Source organism: Mauremys reevesii, linkage group 1, assembly GCF_016161935.1.
Source record: "Mauremys reevesii isolate NIE-2019 linkage group 1, ASM1616193v1, whole genome shotgun sequence".
Taxonomy (NCBI): domain Eukaryota; kingdom Metazoa; phylum Chordata; order Testudines; family Geoemydidae; genus Mauremys; species Mauremys reevesii.
The window spans coordinates 180189691-180203745 of NC_052623.1; the positions used below are offsets into that span (position 1 = coordinate 180189691).

The window sequence follows — 14055 nt, forward strand, 5'->3', positions numbered from 1 at the left end:
AAGATACGCATTTGGGCAGTTCCTGATGCCATCCAGAAGGGAATAATGGTGCTCATACACACTAACTAGTTCATTACATTATAAATCTAAATGATATTTATATATATATCCTAGACCAGAAAAAAAATATCTGGAAAGCCACAGAATGCTAATGTCAAAGCCTTGAGACCAGAGGTTATAGTATTAAAACTAATTTAAATAATGTTTAAACAGTGTTAGATGAGGCTGCAGGCAATGTCAATAGAAGACGCAATTGTACTCTGCCACACTAAAATCCATCCATCAAATATCCACTTTGGCAAAGCCATTTATTCATGTCCATGTTCTGAGCAGATGCTACAGTATACTGTTGGGCTTCTTTGATTTGCATTCTGATATTATTGTATAGACTTTCCTGTTATTTCACAGATATGATATGAATGCAGGTGAATGTTTTCCATGCTTTTACTTTAGACAGGAAAAATGTGAATGGCGCACTTTGGCAGAATTCCAAGAAGCCTGAGAATGATTCGTACATCAAAAGGCACTGTCAGCTTGAAGGTAATTGCTAAATGTATTTCAGCTGATTTTGCATTTTCCACAAAGTATTTTAAAGGGCACCTAGAAAATTTTCTCATTTGTCACCAATAATCTGTCTAAATAATTTGTCAAGCCGTCTTGGAATTTACCTCCTCTGTGAGGGGGGGAAAAATGTAACTTAAATAAAACAAAGTACACACTCTAGGTGATATTCACCCTGTAGTCTATGGGTCACAGCATGCCCCCTCCTCCCCCCGAATGCAGTGAATAGAGCCCAGTTATGCAAACAGCTGAGTGTGTGAGTGTAACATCTTGCTCAGACCACCTAGAACTGTGAGTGGTTGCGTTACTCACTGCCACAGCAAGAGAGAGCTTTGCTGCTGCTAAACTATGTTTCTCCTTCCTGAAACTCCAGCTTGTCTGCCTTGCTAGCAAAATCTTCAGGAGTCTGCCAGTCCATAGCTTGTGTTGCAAATAACAATCAGTGAACCCCAATTCTCAAGTTTCCAGAGAAGTCTTTCTGCGGCATCCAGTCCCTCTCACTGGACCCTCACAGAGGTAAAGCTCACAGCCTACAAAGAGACAGAACATATGCCAGCCTGATAGGTTAACTGAAGACCCACATCTTCTACAGCATGGAGATAGTTTTATAATAAAACAAGTTTTTAAACAAAGAACAGAGGATTAAGCAGGGCCACCCTGAGTGGGGGGGCAAGTGGGGCAAGGCACCCCCACGAGAGTTTTTTGGGGCTCCTGGAGCGGGGTCCTTCGCTCGCTCCAGGGGCCCCGGAAAACTCTAGTGGATCCAGGGCCCCCGGAGCTTCTTCTGCTCCCGGTCTTCGCCGGCGGGGGGTCCCCCACTGCCGAATTACCGCTGAAGTGGGACCCGCCGCCAAAGTGCAGCCGGGTCTTCAGCGGTGATTCGGCGGCGGGGGGCCCTTCCTTTCCGGGACCCGCGGCCGAAGTGCCCCGAAGACCCGGCTGCACTTCGGCGGCGGGTCCCGCTTTGGCGGTAATTCGGCGGCGGGGGGCCCGCGCCGCGGGTCTTTGGGGCACTTCGGCGGCGGGTCCCAGAGTGGAAGGACCCCCCCGCCACTGAATTACCGCCGAAGCGAGGGCCCCCCGCCGCCAAAGACCCCAGACCTCCAGAATCCTCTGGGCGGTCCTGGGATTAAGTTATTATAAGTAAGAATAGAAGACAGAGATATGGTTACAAGTAAAACAAAACACAACACATTTTCTCGTGCCTAAAACTTAACTTCAGCAGGTTGCAATCTTTGTCTAAACAGATTTCTCCCCTATAGTCAGTGTGCAGAGACTTCAACCCTCCTTGGCTGAAGGATACACCTTTCTCAGATTACAAGAGCTCTGGACTCTTGTGTCCCCCAGGTGGTGGAAGCCAAAATGGCTTTCTGCTTCCACTTAAATTTCCCAAAGTCTATTGTCTCTGTTTCAAGAGCCAGCAAGGCTCCCTGTGGGTACAGGCTACATCCGCTGTTCTGATTGTTAAGCTGTCTTCCCATCCCTCCTGTTTAGCTTGAAGGCTTTGTTTACCTTGTAGGCAGATGTACTTTTCATTGTCCTCTGTGATATCACCTGGCTCAATGTACACTGAAGATACAGGGAAACAGGCAAAACAACATTCCTTTGTCTAGGACAGCCTGGGCTTATGCACAGCTTGCAAAATGCCTTTTAAGAACATATTTCCTGCACACGTGTATAGTTCTTTATACATCACACAATAATATGAATAGCCAGTGTGTCACAGTTTGCATATGGTACCTTACATGACAGCTTGTAGATTATGATAACAGTGAGTTGGGGCAATGAGTATGTCAGGACTAATGTGAGATATGGTATGGTTTGCCTTCTTTCAGTTGACACTGGGGGCTCCCTGGGTCACAATGAGTAACTTTACTTATGTGAGTAGTGCCAGTGAAGTCAGTGGGATACTTCAACCAATAAAGTCTATGGGCCACAGTTCTGTGGCATGGGGATAGACAGTTGTGAGGTGTGCATGCAGTGGGACTCCACATTCTCTATACCCAGCAGAACTGGGCTCTCTATAAGCCTGAAAAGTCATTACTGGTAGACCCAGTGTCAGCGAAACTCACACACAGAGGGATGCACAAGGCTAGCAGCCCCTACTCTAGTGCCTATTCATGGATTTAAGCCAGCAGCTATGGAACATCTGTGTGGCTGCTCCTTGCTCTGCCCATGGCCTGGAGGCTGAATTTTATTTCCCCTTTCCCAACCCCTGCATAGTTCCCTCTCACAAAACCTGTTTGGTCAGTATGGGACTTAGAGATGGTAAATTACCTCTCCTTCCCCTTCCATCCTCTTTGCAAAAGGATAAGGTCTACAGATTAACTGATTGAGGTAGAATAACAAGGTTTAGGATTTTAAATGAAAACCTGTTTTACCCATTTCTGCATTTTTGCAGGCAGTTCTGAGCACTGTTTGTAATATTCGAAAGTATGCAGCTACAAAGTCCTCATTCAGGAAAAATTCCCATTAAAATTCAGGGGGAGGGATAGCTCAGTGGTTTGAGCATTGGCCTCCTAAACCCAGGGTTGTGAGTTCAATGCTTGAGGGGGCCACCTAGGGATCTGGGGCAAAAAAAATTGGTCCTGCTAGTAAAGGCAGGGGGCTGGACTCAATGACCTTTCAAGGTCCCTTCCAGTTCTAGGAGATTGGTATATCTCCTATTATTATTATTAACTTTGACTGGATTGTTGCTTGAGGAAGGGATTGCAGGACAATGATCTTGTCATATTTCCTAACTGCAAGAATCCAGAGAAGGGCGACAAAGGTGGCTAGAGATACAATGGGACTTAAAGTGGTCATTGTACATTACTTAGCAAGCAGACTTCTGCAGCTCTACTCTGCTCTCTGTACTTTTGTTCCACAGAATATCCACTCAGCCATACCTGATATGCCCTGCTAGCTTCTTGATTCTCACTTATCTAGCTCCTTGGTGGAGCAGCTAGTGTAGAATAACTTGCCACTTAAAAAAGCTCTAATTCCATCTGTCTGCCAGCTGGTTCTGATCTAAGGACTTCTACCTTGTATGCCATTAGAGAAGCACCCACAATCCCTATCTCCTTATCAAATGAAGTAGACACAGGGGAAAGGAGGTGGAAAAAAAATCCAATTTAAAATTTAATAGGTAAACATATGTGTTTGTTTAAATCCCTGCTGGAGGTTTAATATAGGTTGGAAAATATACTGTGAAATGATTCACTGGGAGTGAAAACAGCCCTTTACAAACATTATTAAATATTGTAGCATAAAGCAACCAAACTATTTAGGATAGGTTTTGGAGGATTTTGTACTTGTTCATCTAAAGGGTACTTTCATTTTCCAGTATGAAATACCTGTATTTCAATTTAAGGCCCAGATCCTACAAACACTTAGGCGCCTGCTTAACTTTAAGCACGTGAGTAGCCCATTGACGTTAGAGAGATTACTCACATGTGTAAAGATAAGCACGTGTTTTTAGGACCAGGGCTATAAAGCCCAATTTAAAACCAAACAAAAACCTACATTTAGTCTGAGCAAAATCCCCATACTTTTGATGGGATTTTGCATGTTAAGTAGTAAAATCAGTAGTGGGAAAGCTATAGGGCTCTCCCAAAGAAGCTTAGGAAGGAATCAGGGAGTATATGATACAAGCCACTGAGTAGGAAGCAATGAAATCTGGTGGAGTTCTCTAAGAGAGAAAATTGTGCTGGGATTTTTAATTGATTTTTTTTAAAGTCTTTATTTTTTTTTTAAATTAAAGAAAAAGTAAATCAAAAATAGTACATGGAGCAAGACACTTACAGTTAATAATGTGAACCACATTACCAGCATCAGAACAGAGGAATGCTAACATACACATCTGTTCCTTCATGGCTCATGCTTTGTATTATGGTTCCATTTATAAATAGTTTCTTAGTACATGGTTAATAGATGCTTTACTAAATGGTTAGTCAGCTGTCATACTCCAAAAAGATTGCTGATCACCATGGTTTATAATATCTATGATACCTTCTACTGATGTGCTTATAGCAGTCTGTAACACACACTGTTCATGTCTGTAAATTATGACAGCTGATGATTTATTAACTCTTTAAAAGCCCTATTTAAATGAAACCTTACTAGAAAGTGTGACTGTTTCATGTATTTAGCTTATTTCTTTTCTTTCTTTGTTTCAGAAAAAATGACTGAGTGAGTATAGATTCTTGGTTGGGGAACAAACCTAAAAAAGTTGGGAAAGAATTGTCAAAACCTTGTATTCTGTGCTATGAGGCTGTGCCATTGTGCTCCCTTTGAAAATAGATGTCTTGCTGCTAGGTAGAGACCATGGTTATGAGTAGAGCTGGGCAAAACAATGTCAGTACATAGATTAGTTGCAGAAGAATGTAGTTTTGGATCAACCTAAAATGTTCTCCAATTCCGTGAACAATTTTGGCAAAATTAAAAAGGGGGGGGGATATTCTGAAAAAGTCAAAACCTTTTATTTCAACATTTTTTAAATTTAAACTTTTCAACTTTTTTTGTTTTTTAAATTAATCTAGATTTAACAAAAAAGAGAGGGGAGAAAAGGAGAACGATGGTGGGGCTGGTAAAAAAATAACAACAAAAAACTCCAAACAAAAAGATTTTGTTTCACTTGAAACTTCTTTTTTCTTGTTTGGCCACTGAACCAAAAAATCATTTGTTTGTCCAGATCTAGTTATGAGGAGTCTTTCTCCATCATTTGCCAGCTTGTTGGAGAGATTGGTTGGACTGCATAACACATGCCTATTTAAGCACGTGCATAATTGTTTGGGGGATCAGAGCCTAAAGCTATTAGTAATAAAGGTAAGGATTATTTCTAAAGAGGTGAGTTCTACACTCAGAGTAAACCAAGCAAAGCAAAGACATTTAGAAGAGGAAAGACTGACATTGTCTCTACCTTTGTCAGAGGCTGTTGTCCAAGGGATGGCTGCACATATGGTATGAAGATCATCCACTGTTCTGAAATCCTCTTACCTAGACACAACAGGGTATGGTGAGGACAGCGTGCCAGCTTTAGCTCTGAATTTCCTTGGTTTCGCCGATTTAAGCTAAACTCTTAAGTACCTGGAAAATAGAGCTGTATGGGCCCGATCTAGAGAAATCAGTGGGAGTCTTTGTGTTGGCTTCAATGGACTTTGGACCAGTCCCTATGTTATCACACTTCCTGACCACTTTCTGGGTGAAAAATTTGCAATCTGCATAGAAACTTTTTTAAAGCACCATAATAGAGACTCAATTTAAATGTAAACCCAAAATTAAAAAAAAAATAGTAAGAGGGAAAAAATGCCACCATGGTTAAAAACAGAGTAAAAGAGGCAATTAGAAGCAAAAAGACATCCTTTAAAAATTGTAAGCCAAATCCTACTGGGGAAAATAGAAAGGAGCATAAACTCTGGCATGTCAAGTGCAAAAGTTTAATTTGGCAGGCCAAAAAAGACTGAAGAACAACTAGCAAAAGGCACACAAACTAACAGCAACAATTTTTTTAAATGCATCAGAAATGGGAAACCTGCTAAATCATCAGTGAAGCCACTGGATGATTGAAGTGCTACAGGAGCACCCAAGGAAGACAAGGCCACTGCGGAGGAGCTTAATGAATTATTTGTATCAGTCTTCACTGCAGAGGATGGGAGATTCCCACACCTGATCCATTCTTTTTAGGTGACCAATCTGAGGATCTGTTCCAGATTGAGATGTCAGTAGAGGTGGTTTTGGAACAAATTGATAAATTAAACAGTAACAAGTCACCAAAACCAGATGTCATTTACCCCAGAGTTCTGAAGGAACTCAAATATGAAATTGCAGAACTACTAACTATGGTATGTAACTATCCCTTAAATCAGGCTCTTTATTAGATGACTGAAGGATAGCTAATGTAACGCCAATTTTAAAAAAAGGCTCCAGAGGTGAACCTGGCAATTACAGGCCAGTAAGCCTAACTTCAGTACCAAGCAAATTGGTTGAAGCTATAGTAAAGAACAGAATTATCACACTCATAGATGAACACAATTTGTTGGGAAAGAGTCAACATGGCTTTTGTAAAGGGAAATTGTGCCTCACCAATCTATTAGAATTCTCGAGGATGTCACCAAACATGTGGACAAGTGTGATCCAGTGGATATAGTGTACTTGAACTTGCAGAAAGCCTTTGACAAGGTCCCTCACCAAAGACTCTTAAGCAAAATAAGCTGTTCTGGGATAAGGGGGAAGGTCATCTCATAGACCAATAACTGGTTAGAAGATAAGAAACAAAAGATAGGGACAAATGGCCAGTTTTCACATTGGAGAGAAATAGCAGGGTCCCCCAAGGATTTGTACTGGGTCCAGTGCTGTTCAACATATTCATAAATTATCTGCAAAAAGGGGGTAAACAGTGAGGTGGCAAAGTTTGCAAATGATACAAAATTCCTTAAGATTAGTTAAGTTCAAAGATGACTGTGAAGGACTACAAAGGGATCTCTCAAAACTGGGTGACTAGGCAACAAAATGGCAGATGCAAGTCAGTGTCATAAATGCAAAGTACTGCACATATGAAAACATGATCTCAACTACATATACAAAAACATGGGTTCTAAATTAGTTGTTACGATTCAAGAAAGAGATCTTGGAGTCATTGGATAGTTCTCTAAAATCATCTGTTCATGGCTCAGCAGTAGTCAAAAAGCTAACAATGTTAGGAACCATTAGGAAAGGGATAGATGGTAAATATAATGCCACTATATAAATCCATGGTATCCCTGGAATATGGCATGCAGTTCTGGTCACCTCAACTCAAAAAAAGATATATTAGAAATGGAAAAAAGTATAGAGAAAGGCAACAAAAATGATTAAGGCATTTGGAACAGCTTCCACATGAGGAGAGAGAGAAAAGACTGGGACTGTTCAACTTGGAAAAGAGATGACTAAGGGGGTGGGTGATATAATAGAGGTCTATATAATCATGACTGGTGTGGAGAAAGTGAATAAGGAAGTGTTATTTACCCCTACACGTAACACAAGAACCAGAGATCACCCGAGGAAATTAATAGGCAGCATGTTTAAAACAAACAAAAGGAAGTACTTTGTCACACAATGCCAGAAGTATAACTGCATTCAAAAAAGAATTAGATCAGGGTTTCTCAAACAGGGGTCGCCGCTTGTGTAGGGAAAGCCACCGGTGGGCCAGGCCGGTGTGTTTACCTGCCCCGTCCGCAGGTCCGGCCGATCACGGCTCCCACTGGCCGCGGATCACTGCTCTGGGCCAATGGGAGCTGCTGGAACCCCATCCTCTGTCCCTAAGCCTTTGACTGCCAGATGCTGGGACCGGAGAACAGGAAATAGATCACTCAATAATTGCCCTGTTCCGTTCATTCCCTCTGAAGTATCTGGCTTTGGCCACTGTTGGAAGACAGGATACTGAGATAGATGGACAACTGGTCTGACCCACTATGGCCGTTCTTATGTTCTTATGATATTGTTGCTCAATGCTTATGCAGTGTTTGTTTCTCCTTTCTACAAAATGGGCAAACAGGCTTTATAGAAATCCTAAATGAGAGCCTTTAAAGGAGGCTCTTGGCAAGGGATGCGACTTAAGCGAACTATGCTTTTGTAATGAGCAGAGGAAGGGAGAATGGGCCTATTGATGGATGGGCTAGCTAAGCTACTGATCTGTGGTATGGGAGGAGAACAGTGGCTGACACAGTGGGGAAAACAATAAGAAAAATATTTGTGGAGGAAATAATTAAGTCATTTTGCTTCGGCCAGAACTGGTTTTTAAACAAATCAAAAGAGTTCCAATAGTTTTGTAATATTTCAGAAGGTGGTGGCCATCTGGGAAAAATAAGGCGATTAGAAATATAGTGTTACATTGAAAGGTAGAGTTTTTCTGATCTTCTCCGGTGTCTGATGTACTATAGATTTTTTTAAGCCCTTGTTAAATTCCCAAAGCATGCAAAAGGAACAGTGCACATTTTTGAAGCTGATAGGTATTACAGTGGGAGGGCTGGGGCCCGGAGGGATCAGGAAGTAAGGCTGGCAAACAAACAAAAATCTCCCTTTCTGTCTCTGCAGTACAGTTATTTGAAGGGAAGTCCCCTTCACCTGGTGGTGAAAATCATTACAAGAAGATTTACAGTGCATCACTATTGATCAAACTTTCTTACTAAGAGATGATTGTTCAAGGTCTGCAAGTCTACTGCATAATAGGAACTTGTGCTAGATGTAACAAGTCATGCATAGTGCACAGCAGAGTCCTCCACCCGTTTTGTGATCCATGTTCAAGAATGTGACTTCAGCGTGCTCTGGATCAGGCCCTTAATGTGGCTGTTTGTTTAGTCTCCATAAAAATGAATTAATCAGACTATTGATGCAACAGGTACATGAATATCAGAGGTCAGATAGCAGGACTATTCTCTACTCAGGCTGTTCACAATGCCAGGCTCACTGGCTGCTTCTCCTAAAACCATCATCATTGTAACAGTTAATGATGTTGCCATTCAAAATGTCATTACTAGCGTCAGAGAAAAAACACTGAGGAAATGTAAAAAGTTCCCACCTCTCAGAGCTAATGGTCCTGATCCTCCTTTGTCCTGAGTCTAACATACTACCAAACCAGAGCAGTAGGTACATTGTGGCTAGCATTTACACAAATTCCTGTGAGGCGTATGTATGTTACTTCCCCAAACAAGTGTGCATTTGGTGTGTTCAGTGGACTGAACAGGTCCGTCTGTGTGTACAGGTCAGATCTGGCGATGCTTTGATTATAGATTTTACAACAGTGAAACGGGGTACTGTCTGGGGACTATCTAACACTTTTTACTACTGATGGCTCTTTTTGTTGTTGATGATGTGAAGTGATGTTATATTTTTTTTTGGCCTAAATTGAATTCATTGTACACACCCAATAGTCCTTTGTTTAATGTGTGATTCAGCTTCCCAAAGAAACTATGTAAAATAGCAGCTTCTCACTTGGCAGATCTCCTTCCTCTGTGTATTTAACCTTTCTGCTTACTCATAATAATGATAGTAGTAATAACAAAGTAAGATTTTTCCCTTATTTATCATTGTGGGCTCCACAGAACACACACACATCTTTTGAAGGGCAGCTGGATTTTTTTTTCTGGTTTGTGTAGCCACACATTGATTTACTTAGTTCCAGTTGCAGAGCCACCTGTTGTCTTTATGTCTGTGCAGCCACATCAAAGTGACTTGGCCTGAGGAATCTTTATTAATGGGAGTGGTACCTGAGCTACAGAGAACCCAGCCTGATTTTCAGATCTTAGCAGCAATTTGCAGGGCTGCCAGTTAGGAGAAAAAATATTCTAAATGAAGGAAAATCTGATGTGGAAATGATTGGGATACAAGTGTGGAACCCTAGAATGCCGTTTTTACCAAGTCACTTCAGAGTAGAACTACACTTTAAATGGAGCTGGCAAAAGTATTGGCACTTGAACTGGCAATGCCATTTTTCTTTAACTTCTGGAGTTATATGGGTAAAAGACTTCACAGCAGACATTGCAACGTCGTATGAGACATTTAAGTCCCTGATCCTGAAAACATTTAGATAGAGTTTATTATAAAAGATTACAGAAAAACACTGCCAGCTTGTATGAGTCTTGGGATCTCTCTTTCCAGTGATGAACAAATTCTTGGGAGAAAAGCTAGTTATGCTATTGACTATATATGTGTGAGCATATATAGCCATACAGAGAAAGTAACCGTTGCCCTGAAGCTTAATCTAAAAGTGAGCTTTTAAAATGTCATGACCTAAAAGGGAATGCTGAAAAATTGTGCACTAAATCTTTAAGGAGAAAAAAAAATTGCCAGTGCAGTCAGAGTGGGTTTGTTTGAAGAAAGTGGGTCAGGTTTCAGGAAGGCTCTAGTTTGGTGTGACACCTGGAGCTCAGGAATGCAAGCTGGTGGTCAAGCTTCTACTGGACAAACACAGAACTCTGAAGCACTACAACTCTGCCTGCCTGTTGCATCACTCATTGCTAACAAAGCAGCCACTTTTGCAGAGCTCTAGCAAGAAGTCATCCACTATATGCAACCAACACAGATGTTTAGCGTGAGCCATCTCGATGTCCAGGGAGGGGCTGCTGACAGGATTTCTCTGTGTGAAATAGTTTATGTCATACCTGTCTATTTTCCCAAGGCCTTAGAGGACATGGAGGTGGGTATCTCCAAGAAGTACTGGTTATTTTTAAAGTCTGATCTTTGGGTTGGTTAATCTCGGCTTTATGTGCATGGACATACTGCTGGATTTGTAATTGGTTTGCATGGAACTTTTTATTGTTTATTGAAAGCACATAGATCTTGAGCTAGATGCTTTTTATTTGTAGGTAAGTTAAAATAAGTATGACAAAACATAATGCGTTTTGTTAAACCTTTTGTTTTGGGGGGAAATCATAGAATCATAGAATCATAGAATTCAAGATCAGAAGGGACCATTATGATCATCTAGTCTGACCTCCTGCTAGATGCAGGCCACATAAGCTGATCCACGGTTATATCATATCATTGACCCATTGTACTATTTACCAGTGTGGCGTTATCCTATCATACCATCTCCTCCATAAACTTATCTAGCTTAATCTTAAAGTCATGGAGGTCCTGGCTGTTCCAGTATTGCACTCCCTGATGGTTAGAAACCCTAATTTCAAGCCTGAATTTCCTGACTGACAATTTATATCCGTTTGTCCTCGTGTCCACATTAGCACTGAGCTGAAATAATTCCTCTCCTTCCTGATATTTATCCTCTGATATATTTAAAGAGTGCAATCATATCTCCTCTTATCCTTCTTTTGGTTAAGGAAAACAAACCGAGCTCCTCAAGTCTCCTTTCGACAGGCCTTCCATTCCTCGGATCATTCTAGTGGCCCTTCTTTGTACAGTTTGAATTCATCCTTCTTAAACATGGGAGACCAAAACTGCACACAATACTCCAAATGAGGTCTCGACTAGCACCTCCTTATCCCTACTAGAAATACCTCGCCTAATGCATCCCAAGACCGCATTAGCTTTCACATCACATTGCCTACTCATAGTCATCCTACGATCAACCAGGACTCCTAGGTCCTTCTCCTCCTCAGCTTATAACTAAAATTCTTGTTAGTCATCCCTAAATGCATAACCTTACACTTCTCAGTGAGAAGTAACTAAAATCAGTTACATAGGCAATGATACATGGGGAAAAATACTTGACTCTGCTTAAGCATAAAACAAAATATCATGGGCCGTGATTTACAAAATCTATCCCTAAAGCAAGGCTCACAAAATCCATAGTAATATGCTTGAGTAAGTGGCTTGATTGTTAGAAGTGCAGTCCCTAAGGACTTCTCACTATAAAAAAAATCTCCACTCATGTGAGTGCTCACATTATTTTCTTAGGTTCTCATCTTGTCCTCACTTGCACATGTGAGTAACACACATGGCCAGTTTCTGACGCACTTACTCTGAGTTCTCCCATTGCAGTCAATGAGAGCACTTGTCTTGTAAGGTGCTACTCTGCAGGAATAAATGTGCCAAATTCTGGCCCACAATGAACAGAGTTTATCATAAGAAAAGGCAAAAAAAAATCATTCTCACCAGCATTTACAAACTTTGGGGTCTTTCTTCCCCATGATAAAGAATTTTTTTAAAGCCTAATCCCACTGTTGGTGAAAATGGAATCAACCATCTATGCACCATTAAAGTCAGTGGGAGCTTTTCCATTGACTTCAATGAGAGTAGGCTCAAGCCATAGTGGTTCAAAGCAATCACCTGCTCACCTACTGGCTATCACTAAACACAAAGCTCATAGCCTTCCCATGTAAATGTCACGACTCCTTCAAAAGAACAAAGTAGAAAGTTCAGCCTTTTGAAAACACTTCTTACAGTCCAAAGCAAAAAAGATCCTAGATTGCAAAAACCGTTTTTGCTGAGGGCCATAATTTCAGTCTAAATATTTCATACTCTGAAGCTGCAAAATAGCGATGCACAAGATGCTGGTTGGTAGGGATTCTGAATTAGTAACCTGAGGAATTAAGTACACATGAAACAACAAACATAAATGGATTTTATTTATGTAAGCTATTTTGCCAGTTTCCTCTTTAGTCTTACTTCAATTCATCTTTATGATGAGATAAAGTGTGCATCTAAGTGATGTGAAATTAACTTTGGAGGGTCAAAAAATAGCTAAATACATTTAGTGAGTTTCAAACCTTATATTGCCTGGAAACAAGCAACACTATGGACTTTCTTATAATTATGTAAGTAAATGCCTAATCTTTTTCCAGAGCGCAATGAAGATTTTTCTATCGCAGATAGGATACACTTACTGCAAGGAAAAAAGATAGAAGAAACCTCATGTCAGGTAAAAGAAATATGTTGTCTATTCAGCATCTAATACTCTATCCATAGAAATAGCATATTTCCTATATCTATTTGATTTTATAATTGATGTGCATCTGTATTTGGGAAGTGGAGTTTCGAGGAAGAATCAGATGATGATTTGTGTTACATACCACTTTCATTATGCAAACCATATGCGCTTTAATGCTTTACAGACTTGTTTTTCAAAGTGACTAGTATCTGTTAAATTAGTACACTGGAATTTTATCTGACAAGACCTGTGCTAAGTGCTTAGAACAATCTGGCACACTCCACATTGGTATATGTGTCTTAATGCTTTCTGAATTTCTGTAAACATGTACTGTCTCTCCTGACGCTCCTCTTCATAAGACTACATTAATTAGCCCACTAGTATGAGCAATTAAGGAAGTCTGACCCTTGGGCCTGCATAATAATAACATAAAAGTAGTTAACAACCTGTCATCAGCTGGTGCAAGCTGAGAAGCAGAGTGGCACAGGAGGAATAGGTGTAGCTAGTGATGGCTCAGGAATCACAAGAACACTTTTATTTCACTTCCAACCAAGAATTTCCCTTCCACTGTTTTCACTTAAAAAGCCAGATCCTTATTAGGTATACATTGGCTTAGCTCCCTTGACTTCAGTGGAATTACGCCAGCTTCCACAAGCTTGAGGATCTGGCCCAAAATATTCCAAAGCATGTAACGTATGCAAAAACTTAAAAACCTGCGATTTCGGTAGATTTTTTAGCACCTTAGTTGCAATCTCCTACCTTGAGGGCAGCGGGGATGGTACACAGAGCAGGTCAGATCCATCCTATAGCTGTGCTCTGCTGGGTCTTATTCCAGTGTCTCGCACAAAAAGCAGGTATGGAGGGTGAGGGGGTTGGTTCCATTCCCCTCTTGTTTCTCTCTGGGCTTTCTGTTCTCTTCCTCCATCTCTTGCTGCTTAATATTAGGAAGCTTCCCTGGTCTCTGCCATCCCTCATCAGTGCAACAGGATTTGGGGTGTGCCCCACAATTCTTCCTCTCCTCTCATTCCCATCAGTTTGGGGGATCTAGGGTACTGTTCCCCTACCCCAGAGGAGCAGCAACTGGGGTGTCTCTTGTTGCTTCCTGGATGGATTCCTAGGGGCTCCTTCTCAGGCATCAGAACAAAAGACAT

General features: G+C 41.1%; 1 protein-coding gene across 2 annotated transcripts in view; it reads left to right on the forward strand.

Annotated features, from left to right (window-relative positions):
- The first annotated feature begins 453 nt into the window (after window positions 1-453).
- The window catches only part of SAMSN1 (SAM domain, SH3 domain and nuclear localization signals 1), a 75951-nt gene continuing 62349 nt past the window's right edge, over window positions 454-14055 (forward strand). The window contains exons 1-2 of one of the 2 annotated variants that reach the window (XM_039512782.1): window positions 454-540; window positions 12819-12895. The gene's annotated coding sequence lies outside the window, so the exon portion shown is untranslated. Of the gene's footprint in view, window positions 541-10645; window positions 10715-12818; window positions 12896-14055 lie in introns of those variants that run through there. The other variant, XM_039512859.1, reaches the window with a different exon arrangement.